Source organism: Ceratotherium simum, chromosome 11, assembly GCF_057802395.1.
Source record: "Ceratotherium simum simum isolate JZ-2026a chromosome 11, ASM5780239v1, whole genome shotgun sequence".
Taxonomy (NCBI): Eukaryota; Metazoa; Chordata; class Mammalia; order Perissodactyla; family Rhinocerotidae; genus Ceratotherium; species Ceratotherium simum.
In genome coordinates this window covers 59,690,262-59,703,882 of record NC_141910.1, presented here as the reverse complement: position 1 = coordinate 59,703,882, position 13,621 = coordinate 59,690,262, and positions in this window count along the sequence as shown.

The following is a 13,621-nucleotide window of genomic DNA, read 5'->3' as shown; positions in this document are numbered from 1 at the left end:
GCTGTGCAAGGGTCCTCACCATCCTTTGAAAAAGGATGAAACATGTCTCTCAAAGATTCCGCCGGACACCTAAATGGGTCCAGGATGACGCACTTCAGGGGGCGGGTTGGTTTGGAGGTTGTTTCAGCCTCGGTCAGCGGGGACCCCTCCGGATCTCCAACAGGTCTGTAGCCACACACAGTTGCTCTCATCCTCAGAGCTGCAGCCACCTGAAATCACGCCCTCAGCTCAGGTCCTCTGCCCCTGACATGTGGCCATAGAAAGACAGCTTGTTGCTTAAATGACCAAATAGGGAGAACTTGGAAGATCTCCCTGCCATGGCTCATGTCCACTTTATAACAGACGTAAAAGTATGCAGTCCTGGACATCAGCCTCAAAAGTGTCCTCAAAACACCCTTGGGTCCCTCGGTGGCCCATTGACTCTGTAATCCTTCACTTGATTGAAAGACTTCCTCCATTTGCCACAGGGTCCCAAGTTGATCTACATCACGGCTCAGACTCGCAGAGGAAACAGCTTTGTAAATTTTGTATAGGGTACATCCAATCTTCCTAACAAACTACTAAGAACTGAGCAGAAAGAAAAGCAAAATACCTTGAGTCCATTCCAGAGACTTCATCTGGTACAATGGTTTAAATTACTCCTCTAGACCATGTCACTCGCGCAGCTCAGTATCAGATTTCCACCCCCTCCTCCTGCCTCTGTAGAACAGCATCTGGGACATGGATGGGGTGGGTCTGTGGCTTGCGGCCCCAGGGCGGATAGATGAGTTCTCAGATCTGAGAGGTGGCTCTGATCCCCCCTGGTCTCCACTAGGTTACCTCTCTCCAGGCCTGGCTCCAAGCACTGGATTTCAGTGAGGCAGGGACAAGGGGCAGTCTGATTCCAGGAGGGGTCTGGCCTTTGTGTGGCCAGGTGGTGCTAACCATGTTTACTTTGCACAGTCTGGATGAGGTCTGTGCTGGGTGGTCTGGACCAGAACCCACACCCAGCCCGACATCAATCGAGGAGCCAGCTTGCCCCAGCAACAGACCCAGGGTCCTCAGAAGCCCACTGTCCCCTGGGGGTAGGGGCGCCTGAGCTGCACTTCCCGGCTTCCTGACTGGATCCTTTCACCCCTGCTGCTTCTACAATCCACCTTAAAACCCCTGGGCGTCTGGCCCAGGGCATCCCAGAGCTGGTGAGTGGGCCGCAGCCCAGGAGAAACCAGCCAAGATGGGGCTGGTTCTGCCAGGTTGTGGCCCTGGAGGAGAAATCCTGGCTGCCCTGAGGAGTGGAAGGTGCCAGAGGGCTGCATGAGGTCCTGACTATGGTCTGGTGGGAGGCCCCCTGCCCAGCCCCACCTCCCAGCACTGGATCACGCAATAAATAGATAAAGCTTGTACTTAACACATTAGCAAAGCTGGATCACATGCATAAAAAAGATAGTGGTGGGGGTACTGCTAGCTGAAAAAAATCATCAAAATGATGATGCTAACTCTGTTTTACTTTACCCTTAGACCTCAGGGCCCTGCTCAGGGCCTGTAAAGGTCTGAATGTGGACCCTCACACCGAGCTTTCCCGACACACAGCAGCTGCACTCTCTTGCCAATTCTGTGACCTTGGTCAGATGGTTAAGGCAGCTTAACGCACACTCCACCGTCAGTTCCGAGCTGCCCTCTGCCCGGCCTTGGGCAGATGCTGAGAGGACAGAAGTGGGTAAGACACGGGTCCTGGCCTTGAGGGGCTCCCAGTCTCACAGGGCAGACAGACATACACAACTAACGATAATTACAATAATTACTATTTTTGGAGTGCCTTCTATGTGCCCAATTTTTACATCCATTATCTCTAGTCCTCCCGATAAGCCTGGGGGTGAGTACATCTCCAAATTATTGATGAGGAAACTGAAGCTCAGAGCAGTCAGAGCCACCCAGCCAGTAAGTGGCAGAGATTCAGTGTATGGCCGCCCGTCTACTCCACTGCCCTGCGCCGCCTGTAGCCACAATGCTCCAGGCATCACGGGGGTCTCCTCCCAGACGCCCAGGCCTGCGGCGGAGGCTGAGTCTGTCCAGCTGTGGTTCTCAGGCACAGGCCAACGTGGGCCCTGCCTGATTCCCACGAGGGGCTCCCTCAGGGCCTCGGTGCAGCGCGCGCTGCAGGAGGAGGCAGGAGAAGCGGTGCTTGCCGGCAGATCTGAGCACCAGGGGTTCGGGCTGGCGAAGCTCGCCCTCAGCGAGGGGCACGGCCTGCTGCTTCTGCCCAGAACCTCCGTGGAAAGCAGACGGTTCCCGTGTGGGTCAGAAACACAGGAAATGGGTTCCCTCAAACGGTTCCCCTGAACAGGTGTAATGAAAGGACCCTTGCAGAGTGCGGGCAGGGTTAGGGAGATTAAAACGGGGCTACCAGATTTAGCACGTATAAACACAGGATGCCCAGTTAAATTTGAATTTCATATAAACAATAAATAATTTTTTTTTTAAAGCTTCAGTGCATGGTTGTGTATCCTAGTTGTTAAATTAGTTCTCTATGTGAGCCGCCACCACAGTATGACAACTGACAGACAACTGGGGTGGTTCCATCACCGAAAACAAACCCGGGTCCCCTCGGTGAGAGCGCGGAATCTTAACCACTAGACCACTAGGAATAAATAATTTTTTGAGGATAAATACTTATCACTATAATGTTTGGGACATATTTATACTAAAAAACTATTCATTATTTATCTGAAATACAAGTCTAGCTGGGCATCCTGTATTTTTTTCTGGCAACATGAAGTTAAGGACACTCGTGGACTAGCTACAGCAGGCAGCTAGGCTGGGAAGGTGATGGGAGGGAGCTGCGCCCAGGTACCCTGTGGATCTGGAGCTCCCCAGAGGCAGAGGAATAAAGCCAGAGTGCCAAAACTCAGCAAGGCAGAGAGGAAATGAGCAGAGGAAGTGATGGAGGGCGGAATAAATACCCCCATCCCCTTCTCTCCCCACCTCTGATCTGCCGCAGGACCTCTCTTTAGCAAGGGTGTCCCTTGATGCAGAACTCAGGGAGTCCTTGGCACTGAGCAGGGCAGAGAATGGATCTGGGCAGAGAGACAAACAGAAAAATATCCAACAGAGCTCACACACAGATTTCTATCCTCTCCTCACTGCGTGCTCAGTGGTTTGGATTAAAGGTATTATTATCTCCCTCCTCTAGGACCTACAATGGCTCCCACTGCCTAGATCACCAAATGCAATCACTTTAGCATTCAGGAGTCTTTCCCTCTGATCCCCTGAAGCATCCACTGCCCTGAGCAGGTGGACTCCAGGGAGAACAGTGAATTCATTGTGGCTCAATCCAGCCTCAGGGCCTTAGCTCATGCTGTTCCCTTGGGCAGTCAAGGAATTTAGAGCTGGAAAGGCCCTCAGGGGAATCTGTCCTCATCCCCTTACTGGTGAAACAGGAAACTTTAGGCTTGGCAAAGGGGAAGGACACACTTAAAGCTACTTCTCCACCCAACCAACTCTCCCTGGCCTTTAAGGCTCAACCACGGTCTCCGATAGGAAGCCATCGAGGGCTGCTGGCTGCACTCAGACCTGCAGCTGGCGTTCCCTCCCTTCCCCATGGGCTGCCCGGTCCTTACTTGCTGCCTGTCCCCATGTCCCTTCTCTCTGACCAGAATACAAGGGTCTTATTCTAAGCTTGTGCTTCAGCCCAATGCTGGGGATGTGAACGCAATGATTTTCTTTTCAAATTACATCCTTTGATCATAGTTCAACAGTTTAATCATAGTAATTAAATAACTAAAGATCTGCCTAATTTGGTACTTGCGGTATAATGAAAAAAAAACACAGGCTTTGGAATCAGATAATCTGAGTTTGTTTCCTTTTTTTTCAAGAAATCTTTGCTGAATTTACTCTGGAAAGAAGTGTTTCTTTCAGCTGGACGTGTCACATGGGCTCGGGGATCCAGGGTCCCGGCCGGGTGAAGGCAGGACCCTCCATCTGCTTCCTGTGCCACTTCCTCAAGGACACAGAGCTTTGCAACAAGATTAAGTTTTCAATATAAAGTTTAATTTTTTAATTAAAACCCAGATTACCAAACATCTTTTTCATATTTTTTTCTTACAAGGACTTGTTGATTAAAATGATTTGTGGTGCTTTTTCCATGGGAGAAAGCGTTTTCTCTAGTGTTTATTGTTCTTAACTTGCTGTCTCTTGCTTGGTCTGTTTCAAGGAGTCTGTGAACTCTTTTAAATAGAAGAGAACGTTGTGTTTGGTGTTCCTGCAGCCCCTCGGCCTCTTCCCTCGGCTCATCTTGCACACCCCCGAGAGCCCTCTCCACGTAGGAGTGCCGGCTGTCCCCACAACATGCCAGAGCACCGGCTTGGAGAGAAGTTAAATGTGTGTAGTTTATTGACAATATATATTCACCTATATCAACTATCAGTTTATGCTTGTTGATAGCACAGCTTTTATAATATTTTTATTTTTTAGAAACAGTTCTTTGATTTCAAAACAATGTGATGCAAGTATCTGTTAGCATGTTTGTGGTGTATATGTATTTTGAATTTTCATATTCCTGAAGAAAAAGCTTTAAAACAATCTGGTGCAATATGTCCCCTATTTTCTATTCCAGCCATCACCTATTTCCTCAGGAACAAGTGACAATTGAGGTACAGTGTTGTCACCTATCCTACATGCTTCCAGAAGCTTTTCTCTTCCCTTCCTCCAGCTCCCCGGGACCACCACCCACACATTGCCAGCAGCTTTGATGACATAGTTTCAATGCATCCATACACAGTCCTGCGTGAGTTAACAACTTTACAGTTTTCCCCAAGAACAGTGGTCATATTATATTTGTGGGACTCAAGGGCCCTTTTTGGTGATGAAGAAAAGAAGGCAGGAAGGCAGGAAAGAAGGAAGAAAGGAAGGAAGGGGAGAGGAGGAAGGATGGATCTGCCCTAAAGGCTAATCGAAGCTTTCACCTCTGGAGTCAGAAGCTACTTGCCACCCTTCCCCACAATGGCAGTGTTCAAGAAAGCTCTTAGGGTTCAGCCTTAGTTAGAACTCTGTGCACAGGTGTATGCATGCAGGCTTGTGCTGAAACACTGCACAGGGCTACATTGGCATGTCCCCGGGAGGCCGTGCACATGCTACCCTCTCTGCCATTTTCACCTCTTGAGAACCTCACAGTCCTTCCAACCCATCTCCTCCTGGGAGCTTTGTCTGACATTTTCCTTTCATCTAATGCAATCACTTTCTGTCATCTGCTGGGGCCTTTAAGATAACGGCAGAGTCTAGCCCTGAGCCAGTATAAAGGACATCACAAAAGGTAGAACATAGTGTGGGAGTATTATGGGACCTGTCAGGACTGACTGCTAGAGAGAAGCAACGTAAATAGATCTCTGGCCTGCAGTGGGAGTGAGTGTCTCGTAGGGGCACCGCCAAAGGGAGGCAAGGCTCTAAGCCGAGGGACAGCTGCGAGGAATTAGCAGCTGGCCACGCAGGCAGACGGGGAGGGACCCAACTCTTTGTTTCTACACACTGTGATGTTTTTTTCCTGAGGGTAAGAATGGGGCAGAGGAAGTGCTCAGGAATATTCCTGAAAGAGAATGAATCAATGGTTTTCCAGAGGTTGGGGGATTTTCAGGGGCTGTGAGCCCCAGGAACCCGACATGCTGAGTCTTATGAAGAGAAATGGAATTCCCAAGTCTAGGCTGCAGAGGAAGCAATAATGTTGTTGGGCATATGTCACCAGGGCCTCATATGTCACCAGGGCCAGGGTCCAGGCTGGTGAGGGAGCAGCTGGGTTCGGCATCCAGCAAGGGCCCTCGTTTGGCCAGCAAGACTCAACGGCAGCATCAAAGAAAGGGCTTTAACGGATCTTCTAGATCTGATTTCTCTCTGCATCAAATTTTCTGAGGCTTGAACATCAAAGATTGAGAATATGGGTGATTTCAATTTTCTTCTTTATACTTTTCTGGATTTTAAAAACATTTTGCTCTAATCAGAGCATTTCACCACCACCCCCAACACCATTCTCTTCTCCGCACGTCTGGCGTTCCTATGGTGTTTCGCTGACGTCCAGGGTCATTGTCCAAAAGAGCCTGGCCTCGATGCCAGGCCGAAATTGGGCCTGAGCCCCGTTTGTGAAGCCCCGCTTCAGAGCAGAGGGGGGTGCCTTGCCACAATGCATCTGCCTAGAGGGGCGCCTGATTCTAATCCTCACGGAGGCACTGTATGTGCTAGCTGAGGCCAGGCTGATGTTCCCTGGGGAGCGAGTCTAGGCGAAAGCACCTGCTGCTGCCACCTTTACCCACTTGGGATGTGCTGTCAGACCCCAGTGGGCTCGGCTGCCTTTGCCGGGCACCCCTGCCCTGTTGGGAAGCACGGCTGTCACTCCAGGACACCACCATGACGGTGAGCGGGGCTCTGCTTGAGGTGTCGTGGTGGTGCCGCATCCTCTGGGATCCTCAAAGCCACATTATTCCAGGAAAATCACTACACTTTGCCTCATGGTTTCAAAGCCTGAGCCTCAATCACTCAGAGCCAGACATTAGCGAAGCCAAGCATTCTATTTTTTTTTTTTTAATTTTATTTATTTATTTATTTTCCCCCCAAAGCCCCAGTAGATGGTTGTATGTCATAGCTGCATATCCTTCTAGTTGCTGTATGTGGGACACGGCCTCAGCATGGCTGGAGAAGCGGTGCGTCGGTGCGCGCCAGGGATCCGAACCCAGGCCCAGCAGCGGAGCGCACGCACTTAACCGCTAAGCCATGGGGCTGGCCCCCAAGCATTCTATTTTAACTTAACTTTGGGATTAATGTGACTGTTGGGGACGTGGCAGTGCTGGGCAAGGGAACAAATCTGAGCGATGGCTGGCCTTCAATCATTCCTCCTTGTTGGGGGCTGAGGGATTCTTACTGCCTCACACTCGCCATGTCGGGGCTCTCTTCTTGAGGATATACTCTGCCTCAAATTTGAGTGCTTTCCCAGAGGCTCCTCTTCCCCCAGGCAGACAGGTTTCTGGTGGTCCTCCCCACCAGTGACCCAGACAGAACCACACCTGTCTGCCCCCAGCTCAGGGACAGCCACTCTCCTGCCTCCTCCCTGTGTTACTTTTATTATCAGAAAGAACAGATTGGTCTTCTTTCCCACCTCCTTTCCTTTCAGATTAAACGGCAACATACAACAGACCTCAGAAATTCTCAAGGTAAAGCACAGGGTGAGCGGGCATGGCCGCTTCCTACCCAACAGCCTTCTCTGTCCACCTTTCTGTCTTGGTCAGCATCAGGCCACCGTGAACTCAAGGACCCCTTTCCAGCCTCAAGAGATGAATCTTAATTAGTTTAAACCATTCGTGGAAATTCCTTTCTCCTTGCCAGCGGTCTTGGCACCTCTTGGGGCCCAGTCTCTGGTCTGGCCTGGCCATCCTCTTGGGCACGGCCACCCGGGAGCAAAAGTCTTCCCCACACAGAGCCCAGCTCTTGTGTGCTCAGCTCCAGGTAGGCCCTGACATTCAACGAGTTTGAATGGCTCCATTAATTCATGTATCTTTAATTCTTCTAAATCAGCTTCAGTCGACCCCAGGACTCTCAAATCCCGACTAGAACTGTGTGGAAACTTCAGGAGCTTCCTCTTGTCATCAGTCGCTGGCCGCCCCCGCTTACCACTTGGACACCCACTGACCTAGTCTGACATGGACCCTTCACTTCAGGTGGTTTTGTGCTTTCTGTACAATATTCCCAGTACAGGAATACCTAGCAAGGCTGGAAGCGCCAGGGTCTAGGGTCCAGGAGGCCCAGGTGCACCCCGGGGCTGGCCTTTTGTTCATAGTCCTTACTGTGATCTCCCTCAGGCTGGGGGATAAAAACTGTGTTCAGTGCTACTAGCAGAGCCGCCCCCTTCAGGACAGGACACAAGATCTTCCAGGAGACACATTAAGGCCTACTTTGCAAAATTCCCTCAGGCAAGAACATACCAAGGTCTGGCTACCTGCTTGTAACAGGGAGGAGAAAACGTTGAGAGAGCACATATTAATATCTCACTGAATTGTCCCTCCACCTTTTCCCAGGAAATCTGACTCCTCTTGTACCCACCTGACTTCTACTAACAGTGAGAATCTAGAGGCAGAGGGACACAGCTGTGAGGGGCAGTGTTGGGATGGGCTGGTGAGTGGAGAGGCATACTGCGGGGAGCTTGTAGACCAGTCCAGCAGGGGAAGGAAGGCCGTCTTGGTCCTGAGGGCAGGAGGAAGTCCAGTCAGTTACCCTTACAGGCCAGAGTCTGGGTTTCTGGAGCTCTGGGGATCACCCCACGTATGTACGTGTCTGGCTTTTATGCCAAGAGCTGAGATTCAACAAGACCAGTGGGGGCCAGAGGCAGTGGTGCTGGGCCCTGTAGGAGAGACTGACAAGGATCAGGATCTCAGGATCCCAGGGCCTGGTGGGGAGGCGGCCTCATGCACTGATTCGTTGACACAGCCTCAGTCAGGGCGCCTGACATTCAGATAAGGAAGCCTGAAAAGTCGATTCCTGCTTGGGGGGTGGGGGCAGGGTCTATGGGATCTTAGAAGGCCTCTTGGATGAGGTTGGGTTTAAGCTGACTTTTGTTAGGAAGTTGACAGGAGACAGATGGGGGAATGCCTCCTAGACAGAGGTGACAGCTTCTGGAAGGGACATACGTCATAGGTCTGTGGGTAGGGGTGAGAGCAGTGGAAAATAAGCTTAGAAAAATAGCCTATGACCAAATCACAAAGATCACTGAATGGCTGACAGAGTGGTACGTGTTTAACTTCAGCTGGTATTTTTATCAGTTATAGACACGCACAGTTTAAAGGTCCTTGTCCCCAGGCCAAGCTCTCACCTTCTCCTCCCCAAGCTTTCAGCTGGTTCTTTTAGCATTTACCTCCACAGCTCTAAATGTTACACTTACATTGCTACTATTTGATTATCCTATTTTGAATGTCATTCATTGAATTTCTACTATAGAAGATGAGGATTTCACTCCTTCCCACTATAAATAAACATATTTCCTATCCCTTGAAATGTAGTTTCATTATAATTTTAGGTTTATCTTATTACTGTATCAATGATACTCACAGCTGAATTATATAGTACACTATGGTAACTTTTTCTTTCTTGCCTATTTTTGTGCTTTTCCTGAAATTAATCATTGTCTTTTGTTTGTTTTATTTTATTTAGGTTTCTAATGACTTATCACTATCTAAACACCAAAGTTTTTGTCAAGTATATAAACGTCCTTTCAAGATATGACCTACCAACTTTGTCTTCCTGGGGGTTCCTCCTGCAGCCCTGCCCCATCTGGACGATTCCCCTGGAGGCCTGTTCACAGGCATCAATGGGACAACTCCCCACCCCTCTGCTGGGTTGGTGCTCCCTTGACTTCCTCTTGTTTCACCCTCATATTTTGGTGGAGCACATCCCCCAGTAGCTTCCTGAAGAAAAGGGCATTTTTGACACTTGAATATCTGGAAAAGTCTTTCTTCTACCCTTGCCACTGATTGATTGTTTGGTTGGATACAGAATTCTAGGTTGGAGATCATTTTCCCTTAGAATTTTGAAAATTTTGCTCCATTGCCTTAAGAAATGTTGCTATTGAGAAATATGAAACCATTTTGATTGTTTGTATGCAACAGGATTTTTCTTTTAAATCTTTTTATTGTGTGTGTCCCCAGTGTTTTGCGATTTCGCAATGACTTGCCTTGCTGTGGGTCTTTTTTCATCCACTATGCTGGAATGGTCCCTTTTGATGTGGAAACTTTTATCTCAGGTCTGGGGAATTTTCTTGAAATATTTCACTGATGATTTTCTCTGTCAGTAGGTATTTTTTCCCACCCTCTGAATATAGATGGAAGTACCGTTTCTCCCAGAATGTAACCAGATCTTGTCGTCCTAGAATGTAACCAGGGAAGTGAGTTATGGGAGAAAAATGAGCCAAGATTTCTGGTTAAGTCTGTCTGGAATAGGAGTTGAAGCCTACACTTACTTTGGAAAGGGAGTTCCGTGGTCTGCTTTCAGCCCCTCCTGAGGTCCTTCATGTCAGTGAGGTGCCTGGGAGCCCATCCATAAGTCCCACCTCATCAGAGAGACTTTCCCTGAGCGGCCTATCTAAGGTAACACCCTATCTTAGTCCATTTAGGCTGCTATATAAACTGGGCGGCTTATAAACAATAAACAAGTATTTCTCGCAGTTCTGGAGGCTGGAAGTCCAAGATCATGGTGCCGGAATGGTCAGGTTCTGGTGACAGCCCTCTTCTGGGTTGCACACTGCCAATTTCTTGCTGTGTCCTCACCTGGTGGAGGGGGCCAGAGAGCTCTCTGAGGTCCCTTTTATAAGAGTGTTGATCCCTCATTTGTGACAACATGGATGGACATTGAGGGTATTATGCTAAATGAAATAAGTCAGAGGGAGAAGGTCAAACACCATATGATCTCACTCATAAGTAGAAGATAAAAACAACAACAAACACATAGAGACAGAGACTGGATTGGTGGTTACCAGAGAGGAAGAGGGGAGGGAGGAGGGCAAAAGAGATGATTAGGCACATGTGTGTGGAGATGGATTGTAATTAGTATTTGGGTGGTGAACATGATGTAATCTATGCAGAAATGGAAATATAATGATGTACACCTGAAATTTATACAATATTATAAACCAATGTGACCACAATAAAATTTTAAAAATAAATAAATAACTAAGCAGTTGACACACGGTAATTGCATCATTATCATTGGTTCTCCCAAGATTTTATAATAAATGCTGAAATGTCTCAAGAAGCCTATTTGTAACAATATATACAATAAAAACTAACTCCAATTAAAATAAATAAGAATGCTGATCCCATTCACATGGGCTCCACCCTCGTGACCTAATCACCTCCCAAAGGCCCACCCCAAAACCATCACCTTGGGGGGTTAGGATTTCAATATACGAATTAGGGGGGGACACAAACATTCAGACCAGAACGCACCCCATCCCTCAGTCTGGGGCATCCCACTCTGCTTGACTTTATTTGCCACATTGTAGGTGCTCAATGTTTGTTGAACTGAGTTGAACTGGATTATCTGGGTTACAATCTCTCCATCTTTAAAATGAGAGGGTTGAACTAGAATTCTGAGGGTCCTAGTATCTCTAATGTCCCATAACTCTGCTAAGGTCCCTGTGTTGGAGAATGACTTGTAAATGAGAACACAATAGGATCTGTAATGTGTTTGTCTGCTTGCATTTAATGAATTATTTAGCACAATGCATATGGGAACATGTGTCTCTCAGCTGGAGCCACTGAGGCCCCCCTGAGAGCCCTCAGTGGCTGCCAGTCACAAAGCCTATACCACCTTCAGGAGCAGAACAAACCTAGAGAGGCTGGAGCTGGTGAGAAAAATGATCTCCATCCCCAAGAATATGTCACTCCTTCCCCTCCAGACACCCTGGGAGTTGTCTCAGCCTAACCCTATCTCAGCCCCTTCCTCACCCCCACCTAACAGTTACGAAGCCTCCTCCATTCTGCTTCTGAGGTTTCTCCCCCACCTGCCCCCGCCCTCCATCACCATCACCTCCTGAGGATGGCTTTCATCATGTCCCGCCTGGCATCTAATGACTGCTTCCTAACTCATGTCTCTCCACCTGTGTTGTTCTCCAAAAAATCCTCTTCACCAGCTACCAGAGAAATCTAAGACACAAAACAGACTCTGTCCTTGCTCTATTTAAAACTTGTCATTGCCCCCCCCCGACCCCGCAAAGTAGGAGAGATAAGAGAATTCCAAAAATATCCACACCTTATGTGTTAGGATCTTATCACCGACGATGCCTGTTACAAGGTTGTGCCATCCGAGTCCCATCACAGCCCTCTGACTCAGGCAGGAGAGGTGAAAACCTGTGGCCAGTGGGACCCATGACTGGCTGAGGGCCCAAGGAGGAGTGTGTGGAAGCCAGATCCCTGACCCCAGCCAGCCCACCTCCTAGGGCTGCCCCTCTCCAAAGACTAGGTCTAATTAGTCGTTATGAGCCAGCCTCAGGTATGGGTAACCACATGGATGGGATAGAGACAAAACCCAGGAAAAACAGCCCGTGACATCACAAAGCAAAGTGTCAGACATCAGTGCTGACTGGGGTGGCCCGCACAGCACTGTGGCTCCTGTGGGGGCTCCCTGTAGTAAAAGTGTCCTCCGTCTTCACCAGGACTCCACGGGAGGCTGGCGTTTCCGCAGCCACTTCAAGAGTGCAGTGTCAGATGCATGATGTTATGCCTTTCTGCTTAGAGGGAGTGTAACCAGAGGTGGCTGACCCAGGACAGGACGATTCCCAGATTCCCCAGTGTGGAGCCAATAAACAAGCAGGCAGTGTGAGTTTATTGGAACACACATTGAGCCAAGGAAACACAAGAGAGGTAAAAATTACATCATCATGACAAGAGACCAAATTTTTTAAAACGTGGTGATAAAACTGATGTTTATATTGGCAATCCCAGTATCCAGCGCTAGGAGAAATCTACTGACTGGTAAGGGCGCCCTCATGTGTCACTATGGTGTAATGTCAACTTGTTCTCCGCAGCAGCAACATAATTCCTCCCAGCATTGGTCCCTCCCTGCATTTGTCTCCTGCCTGAACTGGTCTCCTCCCTGTACTGGTCTCCTCCCTACATTGGTCTCCTCCCTGCACTGGTCTCCTCCCTACATTGGTCTCCTCCCTGCACTGGTCTCCTCCCTACATTGGTCTCCTCCCTGCACTGGTCCCTCCCTGCATTGATCTCCTCCCTGCATTGGTCCCTCCCTGCATTGATCTCCTCCCTGCATTGGTCCCTCCCTGCACTGGTCTCCTCCCTGCATTCGTCCCTCCCTGCACTGGTCTCCTCCCTGCACTAGTCTCCTGCCTGCACTGGTCTCCTCCCTGCATTGGTCACCTCCCTGCACTGGTCTCCTCCCTGCATTGGTCACCTCCCTGCACTGGTCTCCTCCCTGCATTGGTCCCTCCCTGCACTGTTCTCCTCCCTGCACTGGTCTCCTCCCTGCACTGGTCTCTCCCTGCATTGGTCCCTCCCTGCACTGTTCTCCTCCCTGCACTTGTCTCCTCCCTGCATTGGTCCCTCCCTGCACTGGTCTCCTCCCTGCACTGTTCTCCTCCCTGCACTGGTCTCCTCCCTGCACTGGTCTCCTCCCTGCATTGGTCTCCATCCCGCTTGCCTGTCAGACCCCGTTGTGTGCTCTGAGGAGAAACACCAGGCTTCAGATGGCCCCCTCGGGGAGCAGCAGCAGCCGGGCTTCAGAGTGTGACAGCTTCTCTAGCCAGACCAAACGTTCTGCCCCTTTACACGCTACGCATGTTTACACCCTTAAAGATGATTGAGCATCCCAGTATGTTTATGTGGGTTGTATCTTTTGATTTATACCTTTTGAGAAACTAAATCTGAGAATTTTAAAATAGTTATTAATTCATTTAAAACAGCAATAATAAACTCATGTTAACACTTTAATGAAAAATAACTAGACATTTTAAAACAAAGAGTAAAAAGAGTGGCACTGTTTTACACTTTTGCAAATATCTTCACTGTCTGGCTTAGTAGAAGAGAGCTAGTTTCCTATATTTGCTTCTGCATTCAGTCTCTTGACACGTCATATGTCACGTAGCCTCTCTACACTTGTGAGA